The sequence below is a fragment of the Molothrus ater genome, chromosome 3 (assembly GCF_012460135.2).
Source record: "Molothrus ater isolate BHLD 08-10-18 breed brown headed cowbird chromosome 3, BPBGC_Mater_1.1, whole genome shotgun sequence".
NCBI lineage: Eukaryota > Metazoa > Chordata > Aves > Passeriformes > Icteridae > Molothrus > Molothrus ater.
The window spans coordinates 13,944,997-13,962,032 of record NC_050480.2 but is presented as its reverse complement, the minus strand read 5'-3'; positions in this window follow the sequence as shown (position 1 = coordinate 13,962,032).

Genomic DNA, 17,036 nt, shown 5'->3' with positions numbered 1-17,036 from the left:
TTCTCTGTGTGTCTCTGGCTATTGTCTTTTGGAGTGCAGCTGCAGTAGCTCCAGCAGGAGAGACACACAGTGAATAGCTGTAAATCAGAGGACCCCTGACAGCTTTCCTTGCCCTCTCAGGGAATTACTCAGAGCAGAAAAGTGGCAGTGAATCCTTAAAGACTTGGTGTCCTTTGCTAACGCTGTCTCCTCACTGCTCTAAATCACGCACACTTGAGGGAGCAGTTCTTTTGCTTTCTAGTTCTCCAGAAGGAAAGGAAATGTGTGGCACATCACCAGTCGTCTTCACCTCCAAACTTGTTCACTTAGCTGACATTTTCCAAGGTGCATAGACACCTTGGGGACACATTACACAGTCCCCAGCAGATGAGACCATCAGAGGCTGTCAAAGGTCATGAAGGGTGTAGGAGGTTTGCAGAAAACTTAGACTGTGTGTCCCGATGCACATTCACAAGGCTCTTGTGAGCTAGTGGACACTTAGCTCTGGAAAAAGAAGGTTAAGGAAAGAAACCTGTGAATATAAAACATGTCTGGGGTAAAAGAGCCACTACTGTGGCATTCCTTTCAGAAAACTTGAAAAATATTGGAAAGTCCCCAATGTCTGCAGATAGCAGAGAGCATTAAGAATTTCACAACAAATACTTTGCTTGGTTTTGTTTTGAACAGCCAGTTTAATATTTGAAAATACACTAAGGGATTTTTAATGTCCTAAAAGGGTGCAACCAGATGAACAATGAGGAAATCAGATCCAGTGCACCTGTTAAATTCTGTCACAAAAAATGTAAATATAGTAAGTATGGAGAAAGAGGCAAAGGAAACTGTGTACATCAGAGCCGCGTTAAAATGATCCCTAAAATGGGCCACATAAACCATAAATGCCCCTGAAGAAAAGCTGATACGCTAAAGGGAGCTTTGCATTCAGAATGTTCATGATCTCTTTAAGACTTTGTTCAGCTATTTCACATGAAGTTATCTAGTGAGCTAATCAAGCAATATGATATCCAGATATTTATATTCCTTTAGGCCAAAACCTCATCTGCTGCAGAACTCTCTCCCAATTGACTCAAAGCAAGTTCACATCAGAACCCTGATAACTCCAGATGTGCACTGCGTGCTCAGTGAGAGCTTCTGTACAGCAATAGTTCATCTCCTGTGCTCCAAGGAATTGTGCTATATGTGTCAAATTGTTTCTCAGAGAACACCAGTAGCACTGTGAACCAATGTGATTTACATGTGCTGTGCAAGGCAGTGCTTTGTAGCTGTTGACTGGGAGTCACTGAATAGAGAACAAAACCAGTGGTGCTGGGAACTGTTCTTGGGCAGGGTGGAAGTTCAGGGGTGAGTCTAGAGCCTCAATGACTGTCCCAGCACCCTGCCCCACTGCAACAAGGGGTAGTGTGGTAGTCTAAGGGGTCTAAAGCCATGGGGTAAATGCAGCAAGTGTATGCATATGATTTGGGTATACGATTTCTGCAGAGGACCAGGTTTCTCCTTAATAACATTAATTGATGATTTCCCAATGGTGTCACAAAATCAACACAGTATCACAAGGCATTTCCTGGGACCAGTGTTACCAGTGTGATACATTCAGGCTGAGAAAGAAAAGTTGCTACTGAAAACTAGAATGGAAAATACTGTGTTGGTTTTGTATGGTCTAGTTTTTGGTAGCGGGGGGGGGGGGGCACAGAGATAGCTTCTGTGAGAAGCTGCTGGAAGCTTCCACCATGTCCAGCAGAGCCAATCCCTGATGGCTCTGAAGATGGACATGCTGCTGTCCAAGGCTGGGCCAAATAGAAATGATTGTAACGGCTCTGTGATAACACATTTAAGAAAATCAAAGCAACAGGGGACATAGTTTTTGGTTTTTTTTTTTTCCTAGCCAAAGAAGAGGAGGATCTTCCTCTGAGAATATGTGAAGGAAACAACATGGAGACACCAAGGTCAGTGGAGAAGGAGGGGGAGGAGGTGCTGCTCCAGGTGCCAGACCCAAGATTCCTCTGCAGGCTGTGGTGAGACCTGGTGAAACATGGTGAAAGCCATGGTGAGACAGCTGTGCCCCTGCAGCCCGCAGGGATCCCTGGGGGATGCAGAGATTCACCCACAGCCCATGGGGATCCATGGGGATCTGCAGGAGATGCAGAGATCCACCCACAGCCTGTGGGGATCTATGGGGAATGCAAAGATCCACCCACAGCCCATGGGGATCTATGGGGAATGCAAAGATCCACCCACAGCCCATGGGGATCCATGGGGGATGCAGAGATCCACCCACAGCCCATGGGGTTCCATGGGGGATGCAGAGATCTGCCCACAGCCCATGAGGATCCATGGGGGATGCAAAAATCCACCCACAATGCATGGGGGAGGTGCCCATGCGAGAACAGGTGGGTGACTGGAAGAGGCTGTGATCCAGTGGGAGACCCAGTGGAGGGAGAGGGCCCTGCTCCCTGGTTGGAGCAGCCTGTGCTTGGAGTACTGCACCCCATGGGAGGAGAACCATGTTGCAGCAGTTTTGGGAGGACTGCTGCTTGTGAGATTGGGCCCATATCAGAGAGGTTTGTGGAGATGTGTCTCCTGTGGGAGGGACCTCAGAGTCTCAGGGAAGGACTCCTCTCCTGGAGCAGCAGAAGAAAATCTTGGGTGACAAACTTACCAAACTGGAAACTGCCGTTTCTCCCTGCATTGTCAGTGGGAAGAAGTGAGGGTTTGGGGAAAGAAAATATGGTTTTAAGGGCTTATTTTACTCCTCATTATCTTCCTCTGATTTTGTAAGTAATAAATTCACTTTGTACCTCTAGGCTGATCCTGTTTTGCCCTTGGAGTGTTTTCTCCCAGTCCTTATCTCAATTCATGAAGCCTTCATTAAACTTTTCTCTTTCCTCTACCCAGCTGAGGCAGGGGAGGCTGAGTGAGTGATTTTCATGGGTGTCTGGAATTGGGCCAGCATCAAATCACGACAAAGATTCACTTTCCTGTTTATTTGTTTTGATCATTAGTATGCTCACAGGTTGAATAGGGAGGTTATTTGGAGGCTGAATGATGCAAAAACAATTGCAGTGCAAAGTACTTGTTTGGAGACTTTGAAATCATAAAGTACTAAATCCAGCATTTAGCCTGGGAGCAGACCTGAGGACTCAGGCCCTTCACTTCAAAACAGCAAACTCAGGTACTGTCTAATTTTTCCTAATTGCTAAATAAATTGGACTCTGAGTGAAGTAATTAATCTTACCTAAGCTTTGCATAAAGCATAGCTGGGGTTTTCCAAAGGTTACTAATTTAAATCAGGCAGTGAAGTGAGACAAAGCATCACACTTGTGATTTTCTGGGAAAACAAGCAAACAGATGATGCAGGCACACATGGATTACAACCATGTGTATTTTTGCTCAGTATTCCCACCATTTGGCCCAGAGGCTTTACTCAGTCTGAGAGTCTGCAACTGATGTTAATGAACCCTACATTTGCCTGGAGAATGTCAGGTATATATATATATTTTTTTTAATATATGGAAATGTGCCTTGTGGCACAAGAGGAAAGTGACTTTTGGATACAGTTTGGCAAAAATACTTGGCACACCGAAGGAATCCTACCCTACTCAGCTGTTCCAATGGTAACTTGGGATGCGGAAATGTCCTGGAAAGGAGTGAGTAAAGAAGAATTTGGACTTTTTTACTGGATTATGTCACCATGTTAGTTTCCTTTTATCACTTCTGCTTCCTTAGTGAGTGTATATCACTTTGTGGCTTGGGAAAAGGCATAAAGCATGTGAAGGAACCATAAAGCAGGCTGTCAACACCACAATGACACACTACCAGGATGGTTGTCAGCACTGCAGGAACAGCAGAAGTGGCACTTTCATCCAAAAGGTCTTCTCCTTTCAGAGCAGCAGAGGTTCTGTGGACAAGGCCATTCAGGTGGCTCTCACAGCCGAATGACACAAGATTTAGCTAGTCTGCTCAGGGCTCACTTCATGTGCAAGGTGACACAGGGGCAATCAGCAGCTCTTTTTCAAGTAGAAGCTTCTTTGTTTTCACTTCTCTGGGTTTTTTTCCCCTACTTTATAATTTTCTGACAGTATCTATTTCCTGCTTTCTTCATCTTTGTTCAGGCTTTTGTGATTGTGTAGGAAAATTGTGTTTATTTTGCTCATTTCAGCTTAGCATGGAATTTTGCGAGAAGCACCTCCTGCCCTCAACAACAGTGTATGAAATATGTAGAAATAGCTCTAAGAAGCTGATGTTCTGACTATTGCTTGTCACCCTCACTAGAGAAGCAAACAGTATTTGGGACAGGGTAGGAAACAAGGACCAGCCCAGGGACTGTGCATGAGTCTCGATGCCACAGTATATGACATGAGTGACCACAAGAAAAATATTTCAGTCTTTAAACATTCCACTTTTTGTTTAATTATTAACTATTCCTTTGAGGGTTTTGAAAGTATTTTTTAGGCTTTGTGTGTTTATTTTTTTTTTTAATCTTCCTGCCTTAGAACAAATGTCTGTTAGCACAAACCCTTCTCTTGAGCAGGCAGCCTCTGCAAGGCAAATGTTAAGAAATCTCAGGATTATTGTCTAATCTGTACTGCTGTTCCTGGGCTGTGTTACATATACACAAATGTTGGGGTTTGGGATTCTTCCTCTTGTAGTATATGGTAGAGATAATTCATGCTATTTATGTACAAAATATTGTAAAATCCAAGCTATGTCTTTGACCACCCGGCTGGGAGCAGAGACTTATGTTTATTGAATTAGTTCCCGGACAACTTTAGGATAATATCAAGTCTGTTAATGTATGAATGAAACCTTCTCGGGCCATGATTGCTGACTTCCCTGGAATGTCAGAGACACTCACGAGGGACCTGCACCTGGGAGATTGCATCTACCACACTCAAGCACCTGCACCACTCTGCTACATGTGAATACAGACTGTTCCTCTTCCGAAGTGTTCAGACAACCATCTAGACACCTGGACTCACTTTTGTCTATTCCTGCACATGTATGGCCCCAGTTCTACATGTGAAGGGACACAAAGGAACATTCGGTCATTTCTGCCTCAGGCAGAATAAACTGTATGTAAACTTGCTGCATGAAGCAGTCGGGGTGAACCACTGGGGAGATGCTGACACTGTCGGTTGGATCCAGGTTCACCCAGAACCGACACCCGGGGTTGACGCTGCCTTGGCTGTGGTGGTTTTTTTCTCAGAATTCTATTTTGTTAATGATCTAATAAATAATTGCTAAATTTTCTTATAAATTTGGTTTCTGATTTGATCACTTATAACACTCTTGCTTCTTTCTCTCAGGGAATTTTCCCCCATATGTATTGCTAGGAGACAATAATAACCAGGAACTTAAGAGAGATAAAAGCAGTTGCCAACCTCAGAGGAAGAGGGCACTGGCTGCACTCCTCTTGTCTGAGGGTTTCTCTTGGAGGGGCAGAGATACCAAAGAATTTGGGTGGGGAAAAGGGGGCTGGCGCAGGTGCTAGGGGGCATTCCTTCTTGGTCTCTCAGCATTCAGAGGGGAAGGAGGCTGCAGTCGCTGTAGGAAGAACTCACCACCACTGTGGGGTTCTGTCTTCTGCTGCCTTCTACCATGAGTAGAGCTCTGCTCATAAGAGCGGCCGATGCACTAGGACCTTATTAACACCTGACCTCACTAAACAAAGGACCTGTCACCATCTCCCTGGGTGCCTTAGGGGACATCCTGGGATCTCCAAGCCCCTTCACCCTCCACACGAGTCTCTGCTGGCCCTGTTTGGGAGCCAGGCAGCCACTGCCCAGACCCCACTGTTTCTCTGCCACTTCTCTGAGGTTTTTTTGCTGCACTGTAACCACTCACCTCCTGCCCTGCCAGGACCTCTCTGATATATCTCACCGACCACTCTGGGACTTTGCTCATCCCTGCCTTCTCAGCTTGCTACTCCAAGGTTCCTGCTACAGCTCCTTTTGCTATCCCAAGGGGGCATCAGGATCGGCTCCCCCTGTGAGTTCGTAAAGGAAGCCTTTTCTCCATCCGTTCCTGCCGGCTGCGGCCATCATCATCACTGCGCGCAGAGACACGACCGAAACTCGTGTCACAGCGCCCCCTGCAGGCGCAGAGGAATCATCGCACCCGCCCTGCCTGGCCGGGAGCCACCAGCGCCCCTGCCGGCTGTGAGTGGAACTGCACAAAAGGGGAAAGTGCCTGCAGCCCAGAGAAAGCTGGGACAGGGTTTGTGGTTCTGCTGCCACAGCTACTGTTGTTGTTTGTTTGCCTTGTTATACATACTGGTAGAGAACTTGTTTTCATTTTCTCATATCTTTGCCTGAACGCCCCTTAATTTCAGAATTATAATAATTTGGAGGGAAGGGGGCCATATCTTCCATTCCAAATGAGGCTCCTATCTTCCTTAGCCGACACCTGTCTTTCAAACTAAGACAACAAATAATCTTTGAAAAATGCTGTCCTGGCCTAATGGCAGGTAAGTTTTTTAATGTAGAGCTTATATCTTCTGTATGAAACTCTTAAATGTTTCTTAGCTGCTCCAGATAGAATTCTAGTGGTCCTATTTTAAATTCCTTATTTTACTATATCTGATCCATATCTGAAGTGTGCATTTGGCCTCTTCTTCAAGGTTTATACAGGTTTATAAAGCCTTTGAATTTAGAAATATCCAAAAGGAACTAAATATGTCCTATATCTCATTCGGGCTTGTCATTCCTTTGGATTTTCAGTCTTTATTGACTTTGGATCTTACTCAGAGACACACTTGGTTTCTCTTCTCTTTTAGTGGGTGCTTGGAGCTGTGGAATGTTTTTGGAAATGAACCAGCTTTTTAATTGAAGTGTCTCAGTAGGAGATAGATCCTTCCAAAAACCTGCCAATTCCTTTGGTGGTCTAGGTAGGAAAAATTGGATGCTGCATTAATTAAAAAATTAAGTGTTATTCATTCCAGCTACAATCTCAAATTTAAGCTCAATTATCAGCACTTTGCCATTGCTGTTCTCTGTTAACAAAGTGATTATCATCACTGCAGCATCTTTATTCTGCTCTTTGTATTCAGTGATCATTACTTTCTGTGTATTTGCTGTGGACAGAATCCTGCTCCTTCACGTCTCCTCTTTGGAATATTGTGGTGGATTTGCCAATGCTATTTGTCACTGACAATTTGGTATTTCACCATGGCAGGCAGAATGGTTCCAAGATTTTCTTGAATTCTAATTCAACAGAATTATGCTTAATGGTGGTTTCATTTGAAGCTACCCAGAGCACAAAAACACAATCTTGGTGTCAGGATGAGTCATGAAAAGATGGTGTCACCTAATTTCTAACATAAAAAAGGCCTTGTGGTACTTCTGATATGGTGTCAAAAGTGCAGGGCTTCATCAGCTTCCTTCTCCTCATATTTTTGAAGTCTGAGAGAAGCATTGTAGAAGGGACAGGAGATAAAAGGCATGCCCATGCTCCCCAGACTAGGTGGAGATTAGGAAAATCCATGCCAGAAGATGTCCATCCATGTTTTGTGATGCAGTCTGTGTCCGCCCAGGCACTCCAGGGCTGACTGCTGACCATGTCGCTGGCAGAGTGGTAGAACAGGCTCTTGTTCAGGGCTCTGTGGAATATGGGTTATTTATGGTCAAAAGAAGACAGATACTGGTTTGTCTGAGCGTACAGCTCAGGGGCATGAATGTTAGAGCCAAGGGCTCAGCACCTGCCTTTTGGTGTGACACATAGACTGATGTAATACTTTGGGGCAGGAATGACCAAGGCCCCACATTGCAAAGGGAACCACTTTACCATTTGTTAGTGGTGAGGAGGAAAATCCTCCCTTCTCTCTGCTGGTGGTCACAGTTGTCAGGCAATTATACTCCCATGTTTCTTGTCTTTAAAAGTGTAGCCACACGTTCTTGTGTAAAAAATCCTTTTTGTTCAGTAGTAGGATTGATGAGTAGGATTTGAGAAAATCCTGTTAAAGCTCAAAACACTAAAGTGGGCAAACCTTCCTATGGATGTCCGTCAGGATGATGTGCTTGGAGACCTGTTGAATAAGGTGCAGCTCAGAGGTTCCGCCTGAGTCAGGTAAGATTATCCATGCTCTCCTTTTTGTCATATTAGCTGTAATAAAAGGCATTTTAGGTGATAATGTACAAAGTTTGAATGCCTTGCTTACTGGAATAACAATGAATTAGCACCTCCTTGTTCAAAACAGTGGTGGTATTTTCCCCAGAATATTTAGAAATGCTCTGGACAAATTAGAGGCAATAGGAGAATGTGGCATGGCTAGAGCTGTGTGGGAATGGGTATCCCTCAATTCCTGAATTGAAAGCTCCTGAGGAATAAAATGCATGGTAAGTCCCAGCCTTTTCTAAGGGACTTATTTATAAATTGTTTCTATTTGGTAGAGACCAAAATCAGCAGGGAATTGCCCTTTTGAAATCAGACCCCATTAATTGTGATCTTAAAAAAAACCCAGGGGCTATGGCACAGTGCTACAAAACTAGCTCAGGAGGAATGAGCTGTTCAGCCCAAAGTCACATCTCTCAGCATTGGGGATGTCGTGGTTTAACTCCAGCTGGCAATAAAGCCCCATGCAGACACTCACTTACTGCCTGCCCCCTCCCAGATGGATGGGGAGAAGAATCAGAAAGAAAATTTAAAAAACTCTAGTGGGTTTTTTTAAGAACAGTTTAATAATGGAAGCAAACTTAAATATAATAACAACAACAACAAGAATAGATAACTAAATACCAAGAAATACAGCTACTCACCACTTGCTGACCAAAGCCCATCCAGTCATTGGGCAGTGGTCAGCCCCTCTCATCCAACTGCCCCCAGTTTATGTACTGGACATGAAGCTCTGTGGTATGGAATATCCCTTTGGCCAGTTCTGGTCAGCTGTCCTGGCCATGCTCCCTCACTTGTGCTGCTCCTCACTGGCTGAGCAGGAGACACTGAGAAGTCCTTGACTTAGTGCAAGCAATGCTCAGCAACAACCAAAACAGTGTGTTATCAACATTATTCTCATCCCAATCCAAAACAGAGCCGTGTACCAGGTGCTAAGATGAAAATGAGCTCTATCCCAGCCAAAAGCAGGATAATGGATCAATCGGCTAGAATACAATCTCCAGATTTTTTTAGGAAGAAATTTAGCTGTTCAGAGGTCATTTGTATCTCCCCTTCCCCTCCCCTCCCCTCCCCTCCCCTCCCCTCCCCTCCCCTCCCCTCCCCTCCCCTCCCCTCCCCTCCCCTCCCTTGGAAAAAGTCATCCCATGGCATATAATGCCCAAAGGCCAGGATAGTGGATCTTATGCTGTTTGTGAACTAGAGCATAATTGAACTGCTGTGAGAGACACCTTGGGGGTGTTTCTGTCCACATGACTGCAGAAGGAGGCAAGGGAGATTATCCCTTCCAGACTGGTAGTTAGCTCCCAGGCCATGGGATGCAGTAGGATGGCCTGCTCTTTCCCACTATTCTGAGCAAACTTGTATTTAAATGAGCTTGGAATTTTAAGACCAAAATTCTCCCAGAAGAAATACTTAATCAGAGCCCAACTGGCTTTTTAAAATGAAATTCTTTATTAACTGATTTGTTGTCATTAGTCATCAGGAAATGCACTTGTACAGACACCAGATTAAAAAAAATATGGTTTCCCAGTACTCTAATTTAGTGTACCTTAATTTAGGTAATTTTGCTGTAGGGAGTTCACTTGGAAGACAAAAGGATGACTGACCCATATATTTGCTATATGAGTATATTTGATTTATGAGGATATTTGACTACTATTCAGAAGGTTTTTTTCTCACTTCTCATGCAAATGCAATCTGAAATCGTGTCAGATTCTTTTCTATCTAATAGCTGATCCATTACTTTACTCCACTGGAGATTTTTACCATTTTACTATTTTCTTTTGCAGCTTGTGGAGCCAGCTGCATCTCCACGATCTGTAGCCCCTGTTGAACCTGAGACAGCCTTTAAAGAAAGGTAATGATGAAAAGTCACCCACTTCCTAGTACTCACAGACATTACACAATGCTCTTTCTGCCAGGGCAAATGGATTTTTTTGAGCTTTCTGCATTGGTTTCTTGGGCAAAGGAACATTTTTTGCTTGGGTTTTGTTCTGTTTGGCTGATTAAGAGGTTATTTGCTAAAGCCCACAGAAAGCTAACACATGTGTAAATTTATTTTAGCCCACTTAGTGAGAAAGATACCAACATGTTGGTGTGAAAGGCTACCTTTGGGATACAAGGAATCTGCTTGTGTCCCCTGCTAAGAAAGGGCAATTCCAAAACACGCTCTGAAACTCAAAGAACCAGTGCTACCCAGAAGACTTTGTCTGTTGTCTTCAGGGTGTGCATTTTTTTACAGTAAGACACAGCATCCTCCAGCCACTGCACACTTGACTAAAGAGATTTACGTATACCTTTGGGATACAAGGAATCTGCTTGTGTCCCCTGCTAAGAAAGGGCAATTCCAAAACACGCTCTGAAACTCAAAGAACCAGTGCTACCCAGAAGACTTTGTCTGTTGTCTTCAGGGTGTGCATTTTTTTACAGTAAGACACAGCATCCTCCAGCCACTGTACACTTGACTAAAGAGATTTACGTCAGTAAATTTAACACCAGGCAGATGGAAGTGTGCCAAGTCTGCTCTCTGGAATGGAAGCACCTCCTCAGCTGTATTTGTATCAGCCATCGGAAAGTCTGCAGGTACAGCTGGCAAGGCAGCAGGAGATGACAAGAAAATATTGAGAACCCTTAGCTCTACCGATAACAGGTCTTAAAACCAGAGCCACTCCTTATTCTTTAGGTATGTTCAGAACACACTGCAACAGGTTCCCCAGGGAAGTGGTCACAGCACCAAGACTGACAGAGTTCAAGGAGCATTTGGAACACCACTCTCAGGCACAGGGTTGGATTGTTGGGACTGAAGTGCAGAGCCAGGATCGGGGACTTTGAAAATCCCTGTGGATCCTTCCAACTCAGGAAATTGCTTGTATGATTCTAAATGTTTCAGGTATTTTTCCCTCTAAAATTATTTTGCCTGGGATAATAACACAGTATTCTGTCCTTGAGATTGAGCTCAGTTCCCACAATATGCAGAAGTAACTGCTTTTTCTTTTGAAAGACTGTGGAAGGAAATCTGCATAAGCTGTTTTCTTTAAGTTCTTCATGGCCCTTCAAAGCTTTAAATGATATTTTTCTATTGAAATAGCTCTTGAAAGAAATTTCTTAAGGGAACTATGAGTGACTTCTGCAATGAGCCTAAATGAGCTGTGAAGAAATGACAGGATACTTTTAGAGGAAACATTGTTCAACCCCTGGTAGCATGACAAGTTGATGAGATTCTCTGACGTAAATGCCAGTGATTTGACAACATAATTCTAGAACAATTATTGGAGAAGACAACAACGAAGTGAATTAAAAGTCAGGGCTGAAAACGTGGCACAAGGACATACTGATCTAGAAGAATATGGTTCAACTGTATTGCCCACACATAAGATAATCTCCCCCCACCCCCCCGCCAAACCCCTGATTAATCTTTTTAAAGCTTCACATGAAGCTTTAAAAAATACTATAGAAATTAAATTACTTGTCTGCAAAAGAGCTATAGGAATTTGGCTGACAGGAGAGCTACAGCTGTTCTGAGGAGAAAACTGAGCAAACAGGAGCTAGTGGGGCCAAATTCTGTTCTGAATTTTACACTTGTCTGAGTTTGAGAGACAATTTAAATGAGAACATTGGAATGAGTGTCATCTCCTCTACAGGGTTCTAATAATCCCTTTCCACCAATAGGAAAAGAATACCAACAAATGACAATGAAAAAACCCCAATGCTTTATTACGAAACAGAATGCTCACAAGCCAAGAGAAAAAAAAAAGGCAAATAACCATTAGATATTAAGCTGTCAGACCTTACCCCACATGTGAACACTTGGGAAAAAGACCCAAAAGGCCAGAGAAATACCTGCTCACAACACATGGTACAAGATGGGGCCTTTCTCTCAAGGAAAGGAAAAAACCAACCAGGGGCTATGACAAAGCAGATGTAAGCCCAGTGTTGATCTCTTCCCCATGGCAAGGCTCCACAGAAATAGCTGGGCTGAAGGCTCAGTGTGTTTTCTTGGCCCGCTTGCAGGGCTTTGGACCAGAGAGGTGCCGCTTTGCTCCTGCCTGGACAGAGTCCCAAGTCTCCTACACAGCAGCTGCTCTGTTCACCTCAGGGCAGTTTAAGGCTCGCCACTGCAGCCTCTGTGCATCAAGGCAAGGAAAAGCTTGGGCCAAAAAAAAAACTTTTCAGTCAAGCAAAACATACGTTGCCCAGAGACATTAAATACCTGGGGCAGTGATGCTTCAAAAGGCACTCCCTGGCCCCACACACAGTGGTCCCTGGCCTTAAAGATACAACAAACATTTTTTGGGCACAAAGCAGATGGTTATGGAATACACTATCCAAGAATACACGGAATCATGGAATACAGTCACTCCAAAACAACACTTCATATTAATTTACTCACGGTAAGAAAAATGCCTTTCCAAAATGTGTTGCTGTGCTTTCATATTTCAGACTGTGAGAAATGATACTCCCTTTCAAAAAATTTAAAAGGTTTATTAAAACCTCATCAAAAATACAATAGAAGACTGAATAAAGAAAATATTATGTTGCTGGGAACAAAGGATTTTTCCCACCATGTGCTCATCCCCACAATGGATATTCCACCTTTTAACTCTTTGGCCCCTCCTAAGGTTCTGTCCATCGACTCCTTCTTTGCTGTCCAGTGGTGGCGATCACTTCCTGACATCTTGATTGGAGGTCAGGTGTTGCCATAGTAATGAGCCAACCCTCCCAAATGCCCTAGATTCCCCAGCCATCCCATGAGAACAATGCAAAAGGGGGAAACATAACTATAAATCTATAAAACTTCTCTTAGCATATAGATAATATTTGCCCTTTAATTATGAGAATCAACTATTTCATTACTCATTTATCACAAGACCTTAATTCTTTGTTGGGTTTTCTTTTCTTTTGGGGAAAAAGTATTGACAGAAAATTATTTTTATTTAGGGGGGAGAAAAAAAAGCAAGCTGTGCATTTCAGAGTTTCATCTTATGCTTTTTATCAGGTAAAGAACTTAAGCTAAAAATGTTTTCAGCAGCCATTCAGTCAATTAAAAAACCCAAAAACAGTATGGCAGCTTCTGTAATTGTCAGGAAAATCCACAAACACCAGAGATATATGTCTAAAAAGGAGACAGAGGAGTCCTTTATTCGAATAAAGGGAGAGTCCACCAGGCCAATGCCCACGGACTTTTCTCTCTCAGGGTTTGGGAGGGCGCAGCCTCCTTCTATCCTAAACTCCCGAACCACCTATCACATATCCCCCCTGAACCTACTGTTTTATCCCAAAGTTTAGCCTTGTGCAGACCCCCCTACCTGTTTCAGGAGCCAAGATATCTGGGCTCTCTAACAAACCTGCTGCCCAAAGTCAGCAGAGACATTAGGACCCATTTCAAAGATGTAACAACCATACCTTCACGCATCAATGTATTTGTAGACATTAGCACACATCTGTCCTCTGGACTGCCAAACAAGCAAAATTATAGGTGATTGTAAAAGGCTTCATTGGAGCCAGGCAGCCAAAAAATATGAATACATGGAAGAAATTCAGTCATCTGCTTTTGTTGGGAGCAGGTAGACAGAAAGTTGTTTAACCATCACTAATATTAAAGTGTGATTTGTTAGTAGTAGGTGTATTGCAATATTGCAAGGAATTCTTACAGTGCCCATGTGTGGACTCCATAAAATTAAGATAATACTGATAGATAATGGTATTTAACCCCTCATCATTATTTTGGTCTTTTAAAATACTTTGCTTCTCTCCAACCTAAATTACCTTCAGATTCTGGCATCAATACGCTTTGACTCTGAACATGCAGCAGTGATTACGAATGTTGTAGGAGGGCTTGGCTGATTGAAATAGTTGGTATAGACATATGGAAATAAGGGGAGCATTCACTGTACTGAAGATCTGACCTTCCTTTGCCTATTTCAGAAAGAAGGGTTAAAATTCTCTTACTACTAAAAGAGGTTAGGGTATGCATAAATGCCAGCTCAGAAAGCTTCATGAAGGTCAAAGCAAATGAGGTGTCTTGGGTTACAATGTAACTAAAAGTACATATTCTATTGCTACCTACATGAGCTGTGGACCAGTATTCTTTACTTTTTGTATGACTCAGCCCTGATAACTCCCTCTGGGCAAGCAGCAGCCAACCTGGGGGGACCATCTCTGCTAATGGGCCATCAAGGCTTCCCAGAATTTCTCACAAAATTGTATCATCCCATTGTGAGATGCCCTGCCCTGGGAGAGGAATCAAACATTCCTACCTGTATATAATCTGGGGCTTGGGACACCACAATACCACCACTGGAGGAGAAGAGCTCTCAATAACCGCCACTGCACCTCCAGAGAAGGACCAGACCTTTCTACAGAATCACCACTTCAACAGGACCACATCCATCACTCCAACAGGACTGCTGCGACCACCGTGACCAACAGGGTGTTGGGTCATATTCTGATTTTGTTGGTATAAGCCACTGTTTCTGTGCTATTGCCTTTATTGTAATTTTCCTATTAAATTTTAGTTCTGACTTGGCATCTCTCACAATATATTTGTGCAGAGTTAATTCCTCCTGCTGGTTTGCCATCAAACCAGTTCATGAGGATAAACAGAAAATAAGATTTGTGCTCTTTTGATAACATGATTTCATGAAGTGCTTTCCATACTGCTTAGACATCTGGCTGGCTTGTGATGACCATGTGTCCTGATTGTGACTGTGGTGCTCTTACTGGCATCTGGCTGTGCAGATGTGTGTGTCTTTTCCTCCTGGCTGAAAAGCTTGCTGCTCTCATCCCTGCCTCAGCTTCATCAGTACACTTGTGCTGCAGTTCACTTCAGGCTACACTTGGATCCTTCTAAAGATAAATCTTGAAAGAGAATATGGCTGTTCTTAACACACTGTCAGACAGCAAGAGCTCTGTCATATTGACTGACTTGATGCTGAGGAGTTCCAGACGGATGTTCCAGGTGCCTTTACCTCTATTTGCACTTAGACACTGCTCATTTTCTGGCCTGGGAATAGAATTTGAGTAGATACTCCCTTTATTTTTAAGAGAAATGCCACTGGAAAGGAAATCTCCATGAACCTCTTTTGAACTTGGCATTTATTCCCATAGCACAGCCAAACTAGTCACTCAGCAGAGTTGTGGGTGGAAGCACCACCGATTTTTTGAGATTCAGTCTGTACAAGAACAGACATTGCCACAGTACCTGGACAGATCTGATGGCCTTGGTCACCTCTGTGACCATTTGCATTAAATGATGGATATTTTTTGTTGCCGTTGTCCTTTCACCAAAGTATGAGCCAGTTAAGACTGTGCCATGAACACACAACTGGCAGAGAAAGTGTGCAGGGGAAATTTTGCATTGAGAAATTGTGGAAAAATTGCCCCAGCAAGTCCTTTGAAACCCATGCCAATCTTCTCTAGTTTGAAAAGAGCAGGACTTCTTATCAGGGAAGTGTCCATTATGTCAGAAAAGCTACTACAAAAAGGAAGCCGGGTATGTGGGTTACATATTTCCATATAGTTTCAGTTCTTTCACATAGGCTGTAATTTGTTGGAGTCTGGCTGAAAGCGCAGTTCCAAATCATGTCCATTTAGTGTCTTCTGTCAGAAGGAAAGAAGCAAGGGCAGAACCTCCTTGGGAAGAGAAGCCTTTCTGGAGCTCCCAGCTGTGCTGAGACCATGTGTTCTCCCACATGCTTTCCCAGGATCAGCACTTGCTCTCCCTCATCTCTCCTGAGGGTTTGTGTTCACAAGATCCCTGTGAGGAAATTCTGGGTCCTTTGGCTGTGTGAAATGAGGCATTATGTGGAATGTTTGATTGTGCTATTGTTTTTCACTGTGAATCTAAGAAACTTAACCTTCATCCCTGTGTGGTGCCTATGCCAGTCTTCATAAAAAGCCTCAGTCATCTTCCTTAACAAAAATGTGTAATTTGCTGCCAAGTAATCACACCTCTTGTTATATACTGAGGATGACACTGCTTTAATCTGTGAAAATGCCACTTTGGAAAGCACGTGTCAATGGATGAACTCACTGAACTTCTAATTCTCTGAAATCCCCTTTATAACCTCTTTTAAATCTGATTTAGTGGATTGTTTGTGAAAGGCACATTTCAGTTTCCAAGGGCCCGGTGCTGTGATTTCATTGCCTGTCTGTTCATTCTGCATCCACACAAGTGCTCTCAGGGAATGTTCATGTAATCAGTACAGCCATTTCATGCAGGATGGATCTTGGAGGATCTTGTGAGTTTCGTTACATGTACAAATAAACTACTCAGCCTCTGACTTCGGCTTTCCATTCAGTAATGCACTGTGTATAGTAAACGTGCCACTGCTTTGAGTTTAGTCAAGCACCTGTAACACCTCTGGTAACAATAAAGTAGGATAATTAGTCTAAAATTTAGTGTTTATTCCTGCTGTAAAAAAAGCAGTGGCTCATCTCCTGATAGACAGATCTCTGTATTTGTTACCTCTCAACTGTTTGCAAAAGTGTATGTCAAGTTTTTTTCAAAACTTAATCAGAGGAAACACTTTTCTTTCTATTTATTTAGTGTCTTAGAACAGCTGCTCTCATAGATTACATGATAGTCAATCAAAGCTGAGGCTAACATTTCAAATCCAGATGGTTTTGGCAGCAAATGCTAGTGGGTCGTTAAATGCTCTTACCCTGGGTTTCATATGCCTGAAAGCAGTCCTATTTGATCATGGAGGAAACAGTTTTCAAGTCTGCATTTACCTTGTGTTTATCATTACTCTTGCTTAGACATTTGAGCTCTCAGAGATTTGCAGTGCCCAGCTGTTTGCAGCATGCAAGGTAGAGAAAGAGGGATAAATCTTCAAGTGGTGTAAAACTGTGTTGATTTGTTCAGTTTGCAAAGTCAAATCTGTCCACTCTTACCAAAACATATGGGTTTTATTACTGCTACTTTTTTTGTA